The sequence below is a fragment of the Hibiscus syriacus genome, unplaced genomic scaffold, assembly GCF_006381635.1.
Source record: "Hibiscus syriacus cultivar Baekdansim isolate YM2019G1 unplaced genomic scaffold, ASM638163v2 tig00111392_pilon, whole genome shotgun sequence".
Classification (NCBI taxonomy): Eukaryota; Viridiplantae; Streptophyta; class Magnoliopsida; order Malvales; family Malvaceae; genus Hibiscus; species Hibiscus syriacus.
In genome coordinates this window covers 4,154,316-4,163,922 of record NW_024063078.1, presented here as the reverse complement: position 1 = coordinate 4,163,922, position 9,607 = coordinate 4,154,316, and the positions used below count along the sequence as shown (strand labels likewise).

Genomic DNA, 9,607 nt, shown 5'->3' with positions numbered 1-9,607 from the left:
TATGAATTAGAAACCCGACCCGAAATAATAAAAAAATATTTTTATTCAATATATGAATAAGTTACTAAAGTATTGATGATGATAGTATGATCAAATTTCAATTCCCTCCAACAAGGGAATTGGATTCCATCCATTTTTGGATGTAATTCACTTTCCCTCATTTGATGAAATTGAATTCCATCTGGGATTCCAATTCCCTTGAAAAACTTGAACCAAACATGAGAAAGTGGTGGAGTTGGATTTCAATTCCCACCAATTCCAATAGATTCCATCCAACCAAAGCCACCTGAAATACACCCAACATACATTTGATTCTCAACAAGAAAGCCACGTATACAAGTGTTCGTCACTTCAGTTCAAGTTTAAATCATTCATTTGATATATACACTCTATTATTTAAGCGTATTCTCACGCTTTACCAAATTTGTATATTAATTAATTACCCTTTTCTCAAGTTGTCAAACCTTTCCAGTTTACACAAATGCCATATTTTAGCTTATTACATATGTTTTCATTGGGCACTTATCAATAAACACAAAATTAATCATATATCTAAATATATCACATCGTGCATTTATTCATTTATCTATTTATGATTATATGTATAACACTTTAAATTCGATAAATAACATCTGAGAAATTTACGAGTATCATATTTGATCAGATAAATAACCTAATCTAAAAAAAATACGGCTCAAAATATCAATTTAAAAAATACATACAAAATTTAGTGCTCCTTTAATTTGTATAAACAAGGTTAATAAAAAATTACAAATTGACTCGTACCAAATACAATCCTTACTTATCCACTTAAGTAGTCATTTATTGTACTTGAAAATTTGCACTATGAGTCTATGACTCATTTGATGATGATGTTGTCACACCGTGATCCACAAAACATGAACCTGCACATGAACAAAACTTAATTACTCTACTATATTTCATGAAGTTCATAAATGTAAGCATGCAAGTTATATATATATATAACTTGACCATGTAAATGCCGAGTGCTTCGGGGTTCGAATCAATGCAGTCGTTGGAAACGGCGAACGGAGATAGTTTGATGCCAACTTTGTCATCACCGATCTCATCAACGACTGCTTCGACTACTCGTAGAGGGAAGCGGCAACGATTCTCTAAGCTCCCACCGTAATCTGTTGTATCGTTCACTCGGTCCTTCAACAACTGATCGATCAGGTATCCATTAGCTCCATGAATCTCTACTCCATCGAAGCCTGTAACATGAAATCATTAACTTCGGCTTTTTGGATAATACAGAATCAACTACTTATGAAAAAATAAGTGTAAATTTACCAGCTTCCATGGCATTTCGAGCTGCATTTCTAAAGTCGTTTACGACCTGTGTTATCTCGTCGGTTGTTAATCGACGAGGAACTTGAAAAGATGCCTCATAATTATCAGAAGCTCTGCCGGTATGCCATAGTTGACAAAAGAATATGCATCCTTTGTTATGAACAGCATCCACGATTGGCTTCCATTCTTCCACTTGTTCTTTCGTCCATATTCCAGGAGTATTTGGGTACCTTCAATTTTTTTTCAATTTTCTATTTAAATTAGGTCAACTTATATGATTAATCTCTAGACATGCACGGGAATAGGATTATCAGAGAGGAATTACCCTTGAGCTGTTTCTGAAATGCCGGATGCTTCTCCGATCAAGAAACCACCCGGAGTAATACAAGATGGCATGAGGTTGAGCTACGAAGTTGCTAGATCTCAGCCTGGACATTGGTGCCAATACTATCCTATATATATAACAACAAGATCAATGACCAATTTGTTCGAAATAGTATTACTGCAAAATAAAATGCTTTCTCTCTTACTGAAAAATTAAATAATTAATATAATGAACTTTTGATCGTATTATAGAAGAATTAATGTCTTAGAAGTAAAATTGTTCTGATTAGTGTATTCTAATTGTACATTGCTAAAAGTTAATACAATCTTTCAGAATTTGTACATCTAAAAATTGAAATAATTGAAATGAAAAACATGAATCAAACTACCTTAATAGTTAAAGAGATGATTGTTATCGCCATAGGTCCTAGGTTTGAGCAAAAGAGATAACAAAAATGTTACAACATATACTATCTTATAATCACCCTAAATTAATCAAAAAATTGAAATGAAAATCCATGGAATTGCTTTTCTTGGAACTTTGAAGAAAAATCGAGAGAGAAGTTGATAGTTTTTTTATATGATCTTTAAGGTAATGCATGTAATTTTTTCAAGAATGTTTATAGAGTTTATTGTTATAGTTGTTTGATATGATTTTTATCGAGTTCACATGATTTATTAGAACTTAATCTATTGAGAAACATTTATATTGATTCAATTTATCAACTTGCGAGCAATCAACATGATTATACACTTAACACCAACACTAAAGGTCATTATAAAATACTTCAATCCAAAAAAAAATTCTTCGACCTCTCTTATAACCCGGAGAACATCACCTATCATCTTCAACCAGTCATCAGTCGTAACCCTACAAATTACGACTCTCCATCTGGTTACAAAGGATAACATCATATTCCATCAACAATTCTAAAACAAGTAAATAGACTAGAAATGATAAAGACAATAGAATTCAATTACAACTACAACAATGAAAAAAGAAAGACCACAACATATATGAAACAATTTACGTATGTTTCAAATAAAATATATTGTGTAAATAAAGTGAAATTTAATTATTAGTTTCGAGAAACGGGTAGTCCGTATAACCAACAACTGGATCATGCGTGTAAAAGGTGCTTCTATCATTCTCGTTAAGCTCAGCATCGAGCTCAAATCTCCTCGGCAAATCAGGGTTCCCCAGAAACAAGCGCCTGAACGCAACGAGATCGGCACCGCCATTAGCAACCACTTCGTTTCCGTCGTCCCTGTTGTATCCACGGCTACGATGAACGTTCCTTTGAAAGCCTTTCTCATCGGCAACAGATTGTCCTCTGTTTTTCGAATATCCAATTCAGTGATCATCCTCGGCTCTATCACATGACAGTACAAATTTGTTCAAAGACCGTGCCATGTAAAGGCCGAGGGCTTCGGGGTTCGAGTCGGCGCAGTCATTGTAATCGGCGAATGGCGACAGTCTGATGCCGACTCTGTCGGCACCGATCTCATCAGCCACTGCTTCGACTACTTGTAGAGGGAAGCGACAACGATTCTCTAAGCTCCCTCCGTACTCGTCTGTTCTATCGTTCACTTGGTCCTTCAATAACTGATCGATCAGATACCATTAGCTCCATGAATCTCTACTCCATCAAACCTATAACATAAAACCATTAGTTTGTATGTGTCTTACTTGTAAAGCAAGGATGAATGTACGATCCTATATTAATGCGAATTTAATAATATATATTAAAAATTTATGAGATGTAAATAGCAAACCTAGTAAAGATGTGAATATATATTACCAGCTTCCATGGCGTTTCGAGCTGCCTTTCTGAAGTCGTTTGCGACTTGTGTCACCTCATGGGTTGTTAACCGACGAGGAGCCGGAAAAGATGCCTCCGTCACGCCGTCGATGTGAGTCTTATCTCTTATTGGTTTGTCCGTGCATGAGATTGGTGGCTGGCCATCAGGCTGGAAACCTGTAAATGAATAAATAAACATGCAGTTTTAAGTTCTGCATCTGTGGGGTTCAGTTGGTTTGTTTGATTAATTATAGAATTATAAAAATATACTAATAATTATCTAATCAAAATAATTTCGACTAATTTAGTTCATTTTCTGTTTAACAAAAAAAATCAAAAATAACTATCAAATATTAAAATAATACATAAAACTATAAAAAGGGGATAAAAGCTTAATAAGATTACACAATAACACTCAAATATAAAAATATATTTAGGATAAATCCGTTAATTTATACTTAATTAAACTGAATTAATCCGTAAATGGATTTTTTAATAAAAAAACTCTTCTCCTAATCAAATCAAATTTATTTTAGTTAACAGATTTAAAAATTTTATTTGAAGTTATATTGTAACATGTTTTTGTTTCTCAATTATTGTTATATTCGTAAAATATCCTCCACACTCTCGCATTAAGAGAAATCTGTAAGACACAGAAAACAACATCTTCAAAAGAAGAATTTCTGATATTTAACATCTCTTAGGAAATCATTATCAATTGACATGATTTTTTACTGACCTACGTGGTCTATCAGAACTAGGTCTATTGTCATATGATCTTATCTATCTAATTTTGTTAGCTTACAGGTAGACATGATGACTTTACGACTGGCTCACGCACTACAAATTGTTGAAAATACAAAAAAATCAAGTGGCCAAATTGATGGCCACTTTCGGTGGATAATTGAAGAAAAAAACAAAACATTTAATTCCACCGAAAGTTTGGTTGAAAAAGTTGAATGGTAAAATTTCAATTTTAGTCATTATAATTTAGGGTATTTACAAATTAGTCCTTAAGTTTCAACTATAAATACTCTAGCTCATTTAGCTTCAAAATCATCCCAAAGCATTCTAGCTTTCTTCCAATACTAGAGAGAATTTAGAGAGTTTCTTGAGAGTTGTTTTCTCCTTTTTATCAAGAGAGAATTATCATTGTTTTCTCCTTGGTAGATCGAGAGAAGTTGTAATTCCTATTTTCTCATAGTGAAATTCTTCTACCGTTGTCCGTGATTTTTACCCTATATTATTTAGGGATTTTTCACGTAAATTTTGTCTCTTTTATCTTCATTTTTATTTTCTCAAATTATCAGTTGCGATTTTGCTCTATCCGATAGCCGTCTCCCGCAATAATTGGTATCAGAGCCAGATTTGAATGTGTAATATCTGCTTATTGTCTTTGTGGTTGCCACCAAAAGGTAGATCCTCCAACATAAGAAAGTAAGAAGTTATTACTCATTCTTTGAAGGTTCCAGATAACTATTCACGATAGTGAAATAGTGGGAGCTATCCGTAAAAGAAATTATGGCAACGAAATTTTGATATTGAAAAATTCAATGGGAGAAATTTCTCATTGTGGAAATTGAAGATGAAGGCCATCATGAGAAAAGACGGTTGTCTAGCAGCTATCAGTGAAAGGCCTGAAGAAAAATTTATTATCCTACGGATTGTTGGATAATAATGCAAGTAAGACTGAAACACGGAAAGGAATCATGAAGGTGTTATGTGGAGCGCTTGTGGTGCTGAAAGGTGAAAAGATAGCAACAAACTTGTACATGCTGAAGGGAGAGACTTTGCTAGAAGCAGAAGCCTCTGTTGCCTCATGTAGTTCAGATTCTGCAATGCTATGGCATCAGAAACTTGGACACCTGTTAGAACAAGGAATGAAAGTCCATGTGGAGCAAAAGCTACTTCCAGGCTTAACAAAGGTATCACTTCCTTTGTGTGAGCATTGCATAACAAGTAAGCACCACCGGTTGAAATTCAACACATCAAATTCTAGAGGTAAAAGTGTTATAGAATTGGTTCACTCTTACGTATGGCAAGCACCAGTTACATCCCTAGGCGGAGCAAAAATACTTTGTCTCATTTATTGATGACTACTCCAGGAGATGTTGGGTGTACCCTATTAAGAACAAGTCAGATGTGTTTTCCACTTTCAAAAACTTCAAAGCGCGGGTGGAACTTGATTCTTGAAATAAGATCAAGTGTTTCAGAATAGATAATGGAGGAGAATACACAAGCGAAGAATTTGATGACTTTTGCAGGAAAGGAGACATCAAAAGACAGTTCACAGTGGCGAACACTCCTCAACAAAATGAAGTGGCAGAGCGGATGAACAGAACCTTGTTAGAAATAACAAGAGCAATATTGAGGGATGCAAGCCTAGAAAAATCATTCTGGGCAGAAGCAGTCAATAACGCTTGTTATTTGGTGAATCGAGCTCCATCATCTACAATAGAGCTGAAGACACCAATGAAGATGTGGACTGGTAAACCATCTGATTATTCAAACCTCCATGTATTTGGAAGTATTGTGTACGTGATGTACAACTCCCAATAAATTTCAAAGCTAGATCCAAAATCCAGGAAATACAAATTCTTGGGGTATGCTGATAGAGTCAAGGGGTATCGCTTGTGGGATCCCACTGCCCGCAAAGTGATCATCAACAGAGATGTTATCTTTGTAGAAGATAAACTACAAAGAAAAGAAGATGATGATAGCACTGAAAAGTCAGAGGCTACACAGATACATGTAGAAAAGGAGGTTGAAGAAGGAGATTCTTCTGAAGCAGAACCAGCACATGATGAACAAGAACCAGAGAGTTCTGAAGCTCCAACAACTCGTCAATCAGATCGTGTGAAAAGACGTCCCAATTGGCACTCAGATTATGTTATAGAAGGAAATATTGCATACTGCCTTTTAACAGAGGACAGTGAGCCATCAACATACGAGAAGGCAATAAACAGCTCAGATGCTTCACTGTGGATGATGGCGATGCAAGAAGAAATTGAAGCCCTTCATAAAAATAATACATGAGACCTTGTGCCACTACCACAAGAAAGGAAGCCAATTGGTAACAAATGGGTCTTCAAAATCAAGCGAAATGGTGACGATCAAGTTGAGAGGTATCGTGCAAGAATGGTGGTGAAAGGATATGCTCAAAAAGAAGGTATTGATTTCAATGAAATATTTTCTCCTGTGGTTCGACTAACAACAGTTCGAGTAGTTTTGGAAATGTGTGCTACATTGAACTTACATCTAGAGCAACTAGATGTTAAAACAGCTTTTCTTTATAGAAATCTTGAAGAAGAGATTTACATGCTCCAGCCTGAAGGTTTTGAGGAAAAAGAAACGAAAAACTTGGTTTGCAGGTTGAACAAATCTCTGTACGGTCTAAAGTAGGCGCCGAAGTGTTGGTATAAGAGATTTGATTCCTTCATTATGTGCCATGGATATAACAGACTTAATGCAAACCATTGTGCTTATTTCAAGAGGTCTAGTGATAACGATTTTGTTATATTGTTGTTGTATGTGGATGACATGTTGGTTGCAGGACCCAACAAAGATCATATTGAAGAATTGAAGGCAAAACTGGCTAGGGAATTTGAAATGAAGGACTTGGGATCAGCAAACAAGATTCTAGGGATGCAAATTCACCGAGTTGGCTTTCACAAAAGAATTACTTGAAAAAGATCTTGTCACGATTCAGCATGCAAGATTGTAAGCCAATTTCTACCCCTCTTCCTATTAACTTCAAATTATCCTCCAGTATGAGTCCTAGCAGTGAAGAAGAGAGGATGAAGATGTCTCGAGTACCGTATGCATCAACAGTGGGAAGTTTAATGTTCGCTATGATATGCACAAGACCAGACATTGCACAAGCAGTGGGAGTGGTTAGTCGGTACATGGTGAATCCAGGCAAAGAGCATTGGAATACAGTAAAGAGGATCCTTAGATACATCAAAGGGACCTCAAATGTTACATTATGTTACGGAGGATCAAACTTACTAATCAATGGTTATGTAGATTCTGACTATGCAGGGGATTTGGATAAAAGAAAATCTACAACAGGATATGTGTTCAAAGTTGCTGGTGGAGCTGTAAGCTAGGTTTCAAAATTGCAGTCAGTTATGGCTACATCCACAACAGAGGCAGAATATGTAGCAGCTACACTAGCCAGTAAAGAAGCAAATTTGGTTGAAGATGCTATTAGAGGAGCTTGGGCACAATCAAGAGTATGTTTCTCTGTTTTGTGACAGTCAAAGCGCCTTGCATTTAGCAAGGAATCCAACATTTCATTCAAAGACAAAGCACATACGAGTTCAATACCATTTCATTCGTGAAAAGGTGAAAGAAGGAACGGTAGATATGCAGAAGATCCATACCAAAGACAACATAGCAGATTCATGACAAATGCGGTAAATGTTGATAAATTTACCTGGTGTCGATCCTCTTGTGGCATGTCAGAGATATAAGCAACATGAAGGTACAAGATAGAAAGAATGGTGTGAAGATATGCTATTTCCAATCAAATCTTCAAGTGGGAGATTGTTGAAAATACAAAAAAAAATCAATTGGCGAAATTGATGGCCACTTTCGGTGGATAATTGAAGAAAAAAACAAAACATTTAATTCCACCGAAAGTTTGGTTGAAAAAGTTGAATGGTAAAATCTCAATTTTAGTTATTGTAATTTAGGGTATTTACAAATTAGTCCTTAAGTTTCAACTATAAATACCCTAGCTCATTTAGCATCAAAACCATCCCAATGCATTCTAGCTTTCTTCCAATACTAGAGAAAATTTAGAGAGTTTCTTGAGAGTTGTTTTATCCTTTTTATCAATAGAGAATTATCACTGTTTTCTCCTTGATAGATCGAGAGAAGCTGTAATTTCTATTTTCTCATAGTGAAATTCTTTTACCGTTGTCCGTGATTTTTACCCTATATTATTTAGGAGTTTTTCACGTAAATTGTGTGTCTCTTTTATCTTCATTTTTATTTTCTCAAATTATCAGTTGCGATTTTGCTCTATCCGATAGCCGTCTTCCGCAACACAAATCACTTTAAAATCTTTCAAACATGATAGAGAGACGAGATGTAATTACTATGAAACTATCTCACTATTATTTGATTTTGTTCTACCTCCTTAAAGAGACATAATTTTTTGATCCGTTCACATAAGAAAAATGATAAATAATAAGTAGTCGTCACAACCTATTTGAGTCCATCAACATGAATAAATAAGATAAACTTATTAAAAAAAGTTAATAAATACTCACAATTATCAGAAGTTCTGCCGGCATGCCATAGTTGACAAAAGAATATCCCACCTTTCTTATGAACAACATCCACGATCGGCTTCCATGCCTCCACTTGTTCTTTCGTCCATATTCCAGGAGTATTTGGGTACCTTCAAATTTTTTTTTGAAAGGTTTTATTTAAATCAGGTCAACTTATATGATCGATCTCTAGACTTGCATAGGAATAGGATTATGAGATGAATAATTACCCTTGAGCCAGTTGGTGAAATACCAGATGCTTCTCCGATCAAGAAACCACCCTGCGTTGTCTTTGGGAGTAATGCAAGATAGCTTGAGGTTGAGCTACGAAGTGTAAGATCTCATTCTCGTCATCGGTGCCAATACGATCCTATATATATATAACAAGAAGTTCAATAACAAACGCTATTTGCTTCAAAGAAAACCAAAAGTGTGTGTTGAAAACAGACCTGTGAGAGAGACTGAAACTCGCCATCTTGTAAGGAGCGAGGAGGGCGGGAGTTGAATCCTTATTCTCTTGTACGCTCATGCTGATGCCGGCCTTCATTAATCCAGATTTCAGCTTTGTGTTTTGCAGTTTGCAACGATGAGGCTATACGGATTACGGAACAAGGTTTCCTGACTTTTTGCCTTACTTTTCTATTTTTCTATTGAGTTAATTGCGCCTTCCTCAAATCATGCCAACTTTAAAATATTTTAAATTAATTTTCAAACTATAAATGTGACACCTCCTTTCATTAATTTAATAAACTATTTGAATATTATATTTGAACAATTTTCTTAATCCAGTTTGCTACGTCCAAAATACAAACTCCTAATTTTATTAAAATATCTTTTGTCATATTCTACTTAGATCAATTTATTATTGAAACAATATAAAAAAATTTA

At 35.2% G+C, this 9,607-nt stretch overlaps 2 pseudogenes; both read right to left on the bottom strand.

Moving 5' to 3' along the window:
* Nucleotides 1–878: 878 nt before the first annotated feature.
* On the bottom strand, nucleotides 879–2,382 carry LOC120160172 (annotated as a pseudogene).
* Nucleotides 2,383–2,710: 328 nt separating this feature from the next.
* Nucleotides 2,711–9,266, bottom strand: LOC120160171 (annotated as a pseudogene).
* Between the last annotated feature and the right edge of the window lie 341 nt (nucleotides 9,267–9,607).